Raw genomic sequence first — 12,756 nt, forward strand, 5'->3', positions numbered from 1 at the left:
AAAAATAAGCAGTAAACGTGTTGGAATGCTGGACTTTCCCCATGCCTGGTGCTGTGGGATTTCTTTCTGCCCTGGGGTTTTTTTTCAATTTGTCTTTTTGTATTCCTGCAATCCTGAATGAGGGACAAAAGAAAAGAAGTGAGAAGTCCCAATGATATCCTGCCCTGTCCAAGACTAAGAGTGTCTCTCACAGGCTAAGTGAAAGGATTCTGACCATCACATGAAGAGTCTCCTGATGCTTTTTCTGAAAGATTATTTAAAGGCTTAGCATGCTTTATCACACTGGTAATTTTCTGGCAATTATTTATTTCTCTTTCATTTTAGATTTTTAATTCATCTCCTTCTACCTAATCTCTTCCATCCTGTACCAATTATTTGAGCATTGAAATAGTTAAGAAAACTAACCCAAGCTATTTATAGCAATTCAGTTACCTGGCTGTTTGTTGTTCATCCATTGAGCCTCTCCCACATTTGGGTGGGATGTAACTGCCATCCCTGGTTTTGGTTTGCCCTTCTTAATTCATTTCAGTTTGTTTCAATTTTGATCCTTTGTCATTCTGATAAGGATTTTTTATGTGAGTCTTTATTATGTAACTTTGGGATTCCTGTGTTAGACACAGTCTCAATTGATGAAGAGGAATATAAAAATTGTAGAATTCAGAATTGCTGGCAGCTTAGATAGAATTGATTCATTGCTTGATTTGTTAAGTGCAAACAAAGTCAAGAACTTATGTTTGGTGCCTTTAAAAGGGCCAGTTTCCTGAAGCTGGAAGTAATTATGAATCAAACCATGTGGGAAAAGCATGCAAAGCAAGAAATATGAATGGCTGAGCATTGTTTAGACCAGTTTTATACTGTTTGCCCCAAAAGTTCAGTTTCATAAGAAAGAAATGCTCATGGAAAAATAGTTTTATTGAGAGTATAAGGGGAGACAGTGATAATGTATTAATAGAAAAGGTAGAAGTGTGCAGTAAATGCAGAGTTTTGTTCAGCTTGGATGAAGGGAAAAAATGTTCTCCTTAATATTAACAATAAAATTTCAAGCAGTAGATACCAAAGTTTATGTGCTTTAGAATTGGTATGTCTGGATAAGATTTTTGAAAGAATTTCTGAAGAAATAGCAGAGGACTTTTTGGACTACTACAGAGTATTAATAAATCTTCAAACACTAGGGATTCTCCATATCCTTGGCAGAAAGTTGAAGTGCAAATATTTTAAAAGCAAAAGGTAATGACTCATAATCTTTTCAACCCATTTTTGGTTTTGAGATCAATAGCACATTTGCTAATATGAGTTTCCACAGAGAAAAAAGAAGTAATACCTATAGTTCCAGTTATTGTGCACACTAAAAAATGAGCACTTTTTAAAGATGGGCTTGTTTTTCATGTGAGTATCCATGAAGGTGCCTGCTATGTGTGAGATCGATTTCTTTCTTGATATGTATGTCTTAGGCCTAAGTTTGTCCATTTTGTGTTCTTCTAACCAGGCAGACAAGTTGCATAAAACTGGGAAATCTCAGTTCTTTTTTCCCCCCTTTGAATGTGGAAGGTGAAATGCTTACTTTGCTTGTAGTTCTTCACCACAAGTAGCATCAACCTAATTAAATGTTTGTTTATTTGTTTTCCAGGATTGAATATGGTTACAACTAGTTACAAGTTTCTCCTATTGTTGTTCTAGTACTGTTGTTCGTGCAAAAATTTTTACAATTGTTGCATTTACAGAAGGCTAAATTTGCTTTAGTAGCAAAACGCTGTTCAGGGAATATCTAATAGCTCATAAATGGCATGGAGGTCATCATGCTCCTTTATTTTCTTGAGATAAGAGTGCATTAAAAGCTACACTTAATTTTCTTCCTTCAGAGATCCTTTTTAAAACTCAGAGACAAAATATCTTCCTAGAAAGATCTTCTTCTTCCCTGAATAACTTCAAAAAATTGAATGAATTGGGCTATCTAAGCATTGGTTATTTGCAAAACTTCAGTTAAAAAGATTTTGGTTTTGATAGAAATTTATGGTAAAACAGTGGCATTCATCATTTCATTCTGATCTTGGTCATAAAGAGCAAAGCAGCAGCACACATTGTGGAAGCAGTGATGTGTTGCTGCCTCTATTGAATCAAAGCAGTTATGAGCTTATCCTTAAACTGATGCAAGAGCTTCCTCTCTTGAAAATCCTGAAGGTGTGTGTGTGATCACCAAGCATCAACCCTTCTGTGCCTGCCTGCAAGGCCAGCAAAGTTCCACCTCCAGAGGGAAACCTACTTCCCTTTGGTGTTTTCTTGGAAATGTTGTAGGGAGCCCTTATCAGATGATTGAGTGGGAATCAAGTGTATTCCAACAGGTGAATATTGTCTATTTTATCAAGCATTCCTCTGAAGCTTGTCACTTAGTCTGAAGCACACACTTGCTATGGTATCCAGACACAGTTCAGTTGTCAGCCCTTAATGTATAAGCTGGCTCTGAGGAGGTTTTGTAAATGGAGTGTATGGGAAGAGACATATATAGTATACTCAGTCTGCCTCTAATTTTGTTTTCTGTATTGCTATCATGTGACCAGAGACATCAAAGCTTTGCTGTCTGCCTCATTCTGCAAAGATTGCCATACATAAATTTTAGAGTATGTAGCAGGTCATCAAGGCAGGGAAGAGTTTAGTGGAACAAACACATACAGACTTCTTGTGTGCTGAGGAAGGACAGTAAAACCAAGACCTACTTTTAACAGCTGTGATTAGCATCTGTTAGGTAAGAAAACAATATCTTATTATGCTGTGAGAATGGAAGAAGCCTTATTGTTGTGCTTGGGAGCTGTCTAGCAGAAGAGAGGAATGAAGGACACTGGAGGAACCCTATTAAATACAATCCAAGAGGTATTTTATTTTACTTGGTCTGTTCTCAGTCTTAAGACTGGAAACCTGATAGTAAGTTGTGATGAGTAAAGACCTCTTTATTTTATTGTTCAAGGACTGAAGGACAAGGTAAGTTTTGATTAGATTGATAAATTTAGGATGTGCTTTTTCCTTCAGGAAGCATGATGTTGCTGCTGGCATCCTGGAGAAATCTGCACTGGAGAAGTACTCCAAAGGACCCCAGACCTGACTAGGACTGGTGGAAGAGGTGATGGTGTGTGATGCCCATTGCAATAAACAAGACATGATGAAGGCTACTTTGCAGCAGGAAGGTTAATGGCAGCAGTGTCTGATGTGACATGTTTGGAGAAGGAGTCCTATAGCAGTTGTTGCTGTAAGATGTTTTTGAGGTTATGGGTGTTTAAATAAATTATGAGGCTGAGGTGAGGTTTTCTCTACTTGCTTTTGAGAAAACCAGGCAATTAAATTAATTTTAATTAATACTTTTTACTCTAACATTACAGAGAAGCTCATGGGGTTCTTTCCCAGTTCACAGCAGAAATGAAAACATGGAGAAATGCTACTGCTAACACTAGCTTGCAGCCCCACTCTTGTTCTAAGAAATCAGAATCAGGACTACAAAGGGAGGGACAGAAAACTGAGAACATGTATGTACTGTTCTTGCCTTGTCTGCCATGCAATCTGTTCCAACTCATCAAAGAATAAACTGAAAAGCCAACAAACAGTGTTTTAAATTTCCATGTTGAATGTGTTTGAATAATTCTGGTTGATTTCAGACTTCTAAATTTCTACTTAGAAATATCTTCTCCCTGGCTCCTTAAAAGAGTTAATCTTGAAGACCTCAAAGCTGTGAGTGGTGGCCTGTACAGCTGCAAAATGCCAGGTGCCTTCCTCCTGTCCCCTTTCATCTTCTGTTAGTGACTCTTTCTATATCATCGAAGGCAGAAATTCCCAAAGGTGGTTGTGTCACTGGACTGTTTGAGTCAAGGACTCTTGATCTGTACAGGAGTCAAAGCTGCATTTTAACATCTTGGAACTTGGCTCAGATGATTTTGTCAAGTGTTGCTGTTTTGGTGAATTAACAAGGAGAGGATAGGGTTGGTCCTGTTAGTTAACAAGGGAAACCTATGGCTCAGCCTTGGAGCTCTCCTTTAGCCTGTTCACCAAACAATTTGGAAAAAAACATTTCTCTCTTTCTGTCTCAGAGCCATGAATAACCAGCTGATCTAGGGCTGCTGTTCAGTGGAGTTATGATGATACAAGATGAAGGACAGTCAGATTAATTGAACTATTCACAGTTCTTTGAGACAAACTTTATTGAGTTCTCTGACTCATGGTGCTTACCTATGGCAATTTAGGCACTTGGTTAGGCAGCCTTTTCAGACAAACAGCTGCTCTTTGAAGCCAAGGAAGGAAAAAAAAAGGCATTTATCTTAGCAGAAGAACATTCACTAGAACAATGTATGGAGTAAACAGCAGGTCTTTTTTGATCTTAGTGATTCTGCAGCTGTTCTTACTGTTAAAGGTTGCTGCTATTCTCTATTTTCCCTAAAGCAGTTTGGATTTTGTTTAGTTTTGTGAGGGCACTTTTAGTCACAGTAACTGCAAGGGTTCTTCCAGGACAGGGTTGTGCTCTGTATTTACAGCAAAGTTTCTGGAGGAAACATTTTTCCTCCCGTAGCGTTCTTCTTCTTAAGGTTTCAGTGTGGTACTTACTAAATTAATTGATGTCTGCTTGAATTCATGACATCTGTCTCTAATATAGGTCAGTGGAGACAGCCTTTTTTGGACTACTGTTTCAGAAAGAGGAGTGAGGAATATTCAAAACCTCATGACTATATACAGCATTTTTTAAAACTACTGTTAAACCACATTCCCCAATTGTGAGGTCACCTCTGCATACCATCTAGAGCACTTTATTCACTGACCAGTGGTTTTTTTCTCTGAATTTCAGTCCAGTCTGGAGAGGGGGGGAAGCACTCTTGCCATGTCAAGTTGGCTTTTTCTTTTGTTTAGAGGAGTTAAGTTGTTATTTTTTCCCAGGCTGTCCAGACCTTCCAAAGAAGAGTTTAAAGGGCAGCTTTTATCACCCTTAGCCCTGGAAAGTTACTGAAGAACTTTCAGTAAAGAAACTGAAAAGGGAGGATGTTGTGAAGTGTTCGTGTTAGATTTCCATCTCTGTCAGTTGCTGAGAGAGATCTTTCCAAGTGGAGTTCATTCCCCTAAGGTTTGGTGTCTTCCAGCTGTCTGTGCAATAGATCTGCTGCTGCAACAGAAAGGGTTGAACTTCTTTTGGAAAATACAAATGGCCAGACCAAAGACTCACCTGCTCCAATATCTTGTCTCAAAGTGCTCCCCTAGTTTTGGGAAGGAGAAAAATACACAACTGTGACACTGTCCTTGCTCCAGGGTCTGCTCTCCAGCTTCTGAGGGGAGGAAGCTTTAGGGTTCCCAAGTTAGGGATGTTGTTAAACCTCTTAATAGCTTTTGATCCCATTTATATATCTGGTGTCTGGTAACATACTGATGTGGAGAAATCTGCTTATACTGTGTGTTATACAAGTGCTTCCTTTTGTCTGTTTTACAATCTTCAGGGTAATTATGCTTGATGTTTCAACGATATGGGAAATGGTGAATAATAAATCATGGTTGACATATTCCATATTATTCTGCTGTGCTCTACACCTAGCAAAATGCTGAGTCCATAGCCTGGTGCATTCTACAATGAAATTAACTACATTTTTCTGAAGGAAGATTTGATGATTAAAACCTTAGTGTGACTGATGTTCTCATCTGGCATTTAGAACTGCTAAGTGCTGGATTTTGACACTCAAATCTACTAAAGTGTATTATCCACAGACATACAACTGTAATTTTGGCTAGGCTGCTCCAGGAATTCTTAGGTGACCTTTTTTCCCCCCCACAGCTATAGGCTTTGGGGAAGTATCTTTGTTTTCAGATGTACTGATTCCTGTCAGTTTGAGCAGAGGATTCCTGGATTCTAATTGGATTGAATTATTTATTCTCATCTCTTTAGCACTTGTTTGTCTCTTCTGGACTTACACTGCTGAGTTCATTATACTATAAGTAGAAAAACCCTGTTCCCTGTCCAAACAAAGCATTGCCTATTTGTAGATGTAACAGATGAGTGTTGCTGAGGAAGATTTATGGGTTACAGCAACAAAATTATGACACTGCAATTTATCTTCCTTCATTCCTTTGTTTGGCAAAAATTGATGTGATAGGTGAGCATTTTATTTCCTGGTGGGCTTGTAGCTGCTTCATTTTTTATGGCCTTTGCACTAACAGTGGTTTTTAAGAGGCATTTAAATAGCTAATCACAGCATTTAGTTTCTGCAGGCTTTGAGAATACATAGCCTAATATCAGGGTGCACTCTACTTTCTGGCTTTGGAGAAAGAGAGACATTCTTTAGAAGGTTCTTGAAAAAGGAGTTGAGCTAGGAATCCCAACTGGCTGCTGAGAGAGTTTTTATTGGCTACTGAGTGCTAACACATCCCATCTTCAAACTGAGTGGTTATCCTCCATTAGGTTATCCTTGTCTCCTATCTGTAAAACCAGAATGCTGATACTTATCACTGAGGATGGAAACCCAGTAATTTTGGACTTATGGAAACTAGGATAAAAGTATAGTAATATACATTTGGAAATTGTGTTGATTGTCAGCAAGTTACTTCATCATTAGGTTATATGTCTTTTGTCCAAAGATTAGTAAATAATCAAAAACTCAGGGAGCAGTCATCTTCATTTCTTTGTCTTTCTTTGTTAAACAGCTGTCTTCTGTGAAAATAAAATTTCTGGATTTCATGCTTTTTGTTTAGTCTAATAATTGGTATTCTAGCCAGCTGTTTTTTCCTGAAATGTACTGTTTTCTTTGGTCCTCATCTGTGTCTATTTGAATATTTGAACACAATTCTGCTTTTTCTCTGGGCTACTAGTCTTGAAGGTAAGATGTAACCAAAACAGATTTTTTTTTTTTTAAGGGAAAGTTTACAGAAACCAAAGAAGATTGGGAGATCAGGGATATTACTCAATCTTGGAGGAGTATGCAGCATGAGGTCACATACAAAATGTGCCATGGAGTTTGGTAGCATTTCTTATCTTCATCCTTTAAATCTGTTTTTTGTTAGCATCAGAATTTTGTTTCTTTATTTACTTACTTAAACAAATAAAAACTGTCTACCTTGAAAGCTTTTAATTCTTTTTTCCACAAGAATCCCAACACTTTTTTAGGTGTTGATAAAAGGTCGTTACTCGAGAAGCTCCAGGCAGGGTTCTTAGTCCTTGGAACTATAAGGGATGGTACAATGAGATATTCCTTTCTGATAGAAAAATCACTTACAGCTGTATTTCTTGAGATGTTTGTGTATTTAGCACGGCTGAGACTAATCTGAAATCATTTCTTCTGCCTAGTGGTCTAATTTCTACTATTGCAAAGACCAGGAATGGAATTTAGTAAGGAAGTAGGATCCTCATGACTTTTTTGTGGGTGGAAGCCCTTTCAGTGTGTGTGTGCAAAGATGGCATTTCAGAGGGTGAGTGGCATTTCAGTGTCACTGTTCTGAGCTGTCCCTCCCCTTCTGCCTGCCCTGCACTTCCCAAGGGCAGAACTGGCTTTGTGTCACCTCTTCCTTCAGGGATGTGAAGGTAGGTCGTGGGTTTTGATGGGATATCTTCAAAACTTTGTTTTCCTGGGCCAATTTAATGTAACCTAATCTTCTTCAGCTGCTGTTCTTGAGTAGTCCAAATAAATAAATAGAACTATGTGTTGATTATCCTTGTAAATTAATTTTGTGAGAAGCCACAGCTCTTGATAGAGAAGCAGAATTAACCATTCATCATGTCATTTTAGAAACAGGGATTTGGATCATCTTTCCTTGTATTTGGCCATACAACCTCCCTGAGCAATTTGCTTACATACTGGAGTAGCATTTAAAATATTTACATTTATTTTGCTGGCTATAGGGCAGTAGATGCAGTTCCCATCTCTTTCAATGTAAGCATTTTGATTTTCCTCTCCTATCTACTCATTCCTTTCATTTGTTTACTTTTTTCTCAGCTGGAAAATAGCAAATATCAAATGATCAGGCTGTGTAATGCTTTGAACCCAAGTTTGCAAACTTGTAAGAACTGTAATTGGAGCTTCTTAAAATTCTGGTTCAGTGTTTCCCAAGCCATACTGGTGAATGTGGATCTCCAGCCATGTACCCAGGGGAGAGTTTTGTGGTGGTGTCTTCACTCAAAGAGATTCCACAGAGTGACATGATGGTCACAACTCTACTTATGAAGGCAGAGATGGAGATGCATTTTTCAGTGCCCTGTTTTATGGGATTGACTGCTCTGGAGGTGAATGTAAATGACTTCTCTTCCTCAGGCTGAGTAGCAGTAACTGAGGGAAACTGAACTGAAAGTTTTATTCCAGGAGTGTACAAACTTGTCCTTTGGCCAACGCTGAGCCATGACTGGATATGGTGGATACGTCTGAACCAGGGAGTCCTACCTAAATTTAAACACTCTGAATCTTACAGGGTATAGCTATGTGGTCTCAGTCTCATTAACTGCTTTGATTTAGTGATGTGCCAAATTATATACTAATAATTCATGGTTGTTCCATAATGCCTCACTATGTTTTATATGCTTTCATTTCATGTTCTCATTCCATCTCCTATTCATTCTTCATGTATCATGACAAAAGCTTTGTAGAGCTGCTGTGTAGGCATAAGACCCAGGTTATTTTGAACCAAAGAGAAAGAAACCCCAAGGAGGAGGATCAGCCTAGAGAGCACATTGCCAAGGACTCCTTTTCCTTGTTTGAGAAATGTGTCAGTTCATATATTTTGTGTGTAAGAATAACAGGAAGAGACATCCGTCCTCAAATAAGATGATCTCAAGTAGATGAAGTTTTTTGATTTTTACAAGCTGCAGTTTAAATTCCATGTGAAAGGCAAAGCAGCAAAATCTGTCTCTTCAAGTAGATTTTGTAATATTCAATTACATGAGCTTAGTTGTGGCCATTTTTTTAGTAATCTAAACACTGAGTTGTATTACTAATTTCTTTTTTTAAAAGGATTTAGATTCCAGTCTATGAGGATGACATGCTGTCCCTGATCAGGACACGATGAAGGAATTAATCATGGTGACGTTTTCATATTTGAGATTAAAAGGAGACACACATCTGCCAAATGCAAGCAGAAGGAAAAATCTTGTTACTTTTTCTAAATCCTCTGAAAGCAGCTGGATTTTTAACTTATCCAAATTGTGAAATTTTGTTGAGATTGATGTCCACATAACAGTGTAGAGAAGCACAGAATATCATAAGAATTCAGGATGTGTGCTGGTCTCATAAGAGAAAAGTCAGAAAAAAAAGCAAGAGTGAATTTTCTCTTCAGTGGAATAAGCCAATTACTTCCCTTTAACTTCACCCTCATGCAGGCACTTGTTTAAAAACAGCAGATGTTTACAGTTACTGACTGTGACTTGTTTTTCTCATTTATTCTGGAGAAATTTTTTACTTTACTGGGTTTTTCCTGCACAAAATCTGAGCAAAATTTAAAGGGTCCACAGTGTCATCTAATTACATTATTTCTGCTGTCTCCACTAGCTCTTTAGCTACCTCAGCCCAGTATGAGCATGAGCATTGAGAGCTGGAATAATGTATCTGGACCTGGAAGATGTAGGGGAGATTTGCACCCTTCTGTCATAAGTGTCATGATGCTCCTGGCTGGCTGGCTTATCAGGATGGCCTTGGAGTCCAGGCTCAGTAATGGGGCTAGTGAGATGAAGCTATTACTAGCTTCTAAAGGACTAAGAAAGTAAAAGTGTTTGGTTTTCCCATTTGGAAATAAAAGCATTGGCAAAGAGGCACCAATGCAGCAGTGTAGTAGATGCATTGTCATCAAATACAGAGGAGATGTTCATTTGTAGACTTGAGTTCTGTGCAGTTCTTTTATTACAGAACCACATAGCTACAAACACAGTGTGATTTTTCAAAGTTGGATTTGTTTGAAAGATGTGTAGTACTCTATGGGATGCTTCATGCAGGATGTTTTACACCCTGATTTGTGGAGCACTGATCTCTGCAAGATTTGTGGATCTTGCAGGGGAAAACACCCGCAAAGCAAATGTGTGTATCTAAAATGAAGTCAACTTGGATAGCTTCATCTGGTAGCAGAATGGTAAACAGCAAGGCTGCACCCAGCCCTACTCTAAATTTGCTCTGGGTTACACCTACTAGGAGCTTATCATTATGAGCATGTTGGCAGTGACAGTATGCAATGCCTATTTCAAAGAGATTGAACAAATAAAACATGTCCCTAGATGGATTTAAAATGTAGAGTGCCCCTTTCTAGTTTTCTGTAGCTTGGTGACTCAAAATGCAGCACCAAGAAAGGAGATGAGCAAATGTTGAATGATAAGAGATGGCAGCTATGGTTGGCTTAGAGAACTGTTCTGCCTCTGGCACTTTGGATCATGAACTTCATCACATCCAAGAAATGTTAACAGCTCGGCCTGGGGGCTTTAGCAGCTCTGGGAGTCTTTGTGGGTTTGTACTGACAGCTCCCCTCCATCAGTATGCAGCGATTGGCATGCGGGGGGCTCACATGCAGGAGGGTCTCAGCCTGCTATTCTTGTGCAGAAACACCATGATGGGCATCTGAGTGACGTTTTAATTTGATAATGAAAGCACCATTAAATCAGAAAAGAGAAAAATGCCTGTGTTTGTGGCTCAAGATATTTTGTGTGACCACTGAGGTCATTTGAGACAGGCCTGCTGTTGAAATAGTTATACAAGTTTGCCAGCAATGACTCACTACTGTGGTGGCTGCAGATAAATTCCAGTTGCTTTCTACTTGTTTTTGGAGGTTTTGGTATTAGGGGTTTCTGTACTTTGCCTAAAGATTAAAATTCTAGCAAGCTTAGGTTCAGTTGAAAAAAGTTAAAATTTCCCACATTTCTTCATATCTGAAATGCTTCAACAAGCTACGATCAATACATCCTGCTGTCCCTTTTGACTGTGTCAGAAGGGGATATAATATACCTTAGCATCATTAAAGCCTTTTGTTTTGTCAGTCCTTCATGTCCCTATTTATAAAGAGATCCTGACTGGTGTAAGAATGCAAATCATTTTGGATACTCCTTTCTCAGATGTTTTTTCATCTCTCTTATTTAGAGAAATGTATTATGATATCACATCATCACCTATGGAAACCAAACTCATGGATTTGGGTTGTGCTAGATAATATTGCACCTCTCCCTTTCTCTCCATGTCTATATCATATATTTAGAGATATCTATACTTTATTGTAAATAATTGGCAGTGTAAATGGCTAAATGTGTTGTTCTTCCATCCTACAGATGAGGAATTTTGGTGGTAAAATACTGCATATTTGGACCATAACCATGCAGGATATGTGTGGCAGAATTAAATAGGATCCGTGTTCTTAAGCTTTTTATGGTGCTTTTTAGCTTAAAAAGTCTTACGAAATTAAATACTGACAATGACTATTTATCTTCTCTTGTTTCTTTTCTCTTCCAGCTGTTGAAAGTTTAGATTTTTATTCAGCAGAAATAGATTTTATTCTTTAAGAGCCACAGAGGTTCTATCTGTATCTATATATTCAGAATTGCAGGGGTTCTGTATACAGAGAGACCATTCCCCTACAGTTTAGGAGCTATAGGAGGTTTTGTACTCTATGCAGCTATTTGTAAAATTAATTGTCCTTCTATTGTCAATCCAGTTGGAACTGGCTACTGGCCTCTTGAGAGGTAATGCAGGACCAGTATAAGAAGAATAGTTATGCCCAGTTCAGCATGGAGTTACTATCCTTCCTATATGTAATTTTGAAACTCTGAATCCACATTCATTGCAGGTAGTAGTAGTTTGCTGGTTAAGTGATAATGGTAATGCCTGGGAAAGAACATGATTGGGATAATAACAGACTCTTCAGAACTGATTTTGTGGTTCTACTCTGTGGGGCCGCACTGTCATCTTCATTTGAGTGTTACTGTTGAGAGGAAGAAACCTTTCATTACTTGCCTGTTGCTGATAATGATGCAGCAAGAACATTGTTATTGATGAGTCTTTGCAGCTTCCACTGAATGTTGAGCATGGAACTGTAAATGCTTTCTTGGTTGTTCTTTGAAGGAATATTAACAATCCTCATATTGTGACTGACACTAAGATATCTAATGTTACTTTGAAAGCACAAGTGAATTAATTACCCTTGTAATGCTTTAATGAAATGGATGAACGTAAAAATTTTGCAGGTCATGAATAGGGGACACAAAATTAAAGGGTTTTTTCAGATAACTCAGTAGACCTATGGTAAATGCATGTGCTGGACTGAAATATCTTTAATTGAGTTGCTACTCTTGTTTCTGTACAGAAACTGAATGAAAAAACACCCATTATTCTAAATTTGGCCCAAGAGTCACTAGCCAAGCTGAATTAAGACACACCTCAACAAAGCAGCAGCAATGTCATCTCTTCCAAATACTGAAATCATTCATCCCTTGATGATACCCTGCCAATACTGCTTGAAGCTTTGTTTCAAATTCCTGAAACTATCTTCAAGTAATCTTCTAAATAATACTTTTCTATAATTTTAACTTCGATCATAACTTAGAAAAATTGCCAAAGCAAAGTGCTGTCTTTTTTCCTTTTGAAAGGTTGAAGTCTAAAATTATTATTGATATTTTTCTTCCATGAGCTTTACCTTGCTAGCTATGAAAATCTTTCAGCAAAACTAGTGGTTTAGTGGTATTACAGATATCTTTACCTCTCTGCTTTTTTTGTTGTTCTTCTGTGATGCCATAGTGCAACAAATAAATAATGGTCCGTGTTTGCAATTACTCCCTGCAGCTCTTTTCTG

At 38.1% G+C, this 12,756-nt stretch overlaps 1 protein-coding gene across 9 annotated transcripts in view; it reads left to right on the plus strand.

The window, feature by feature from the left end:
• The window catches only part of ST3GAL3 (ST3 beta-galactoside alpha-2,3-sialyltransferase 3), a 172,739-nt gene that overhangs the window by 54,141 nt on the left and 105,842 nt on the right, over positions 1-12,756 (plus strand). The window lies entirely within an intron of this gene.

This window comes from Agelaius tricolor, unplaced genomic scaffold (assembly GCF_023055355.1).
Source record: "Agelaius tricolor isolate 1412-34295 unplaced genomic scaffold, bAgeTri1.0.p SCAF_11, whole genome shotgun sequence".
Lineage (NCBI taxonomy): Eukaryota > Metazoa > Chordata > Aves > Passeriformes > Icteridae > Agelaius > Agelaius tricolor.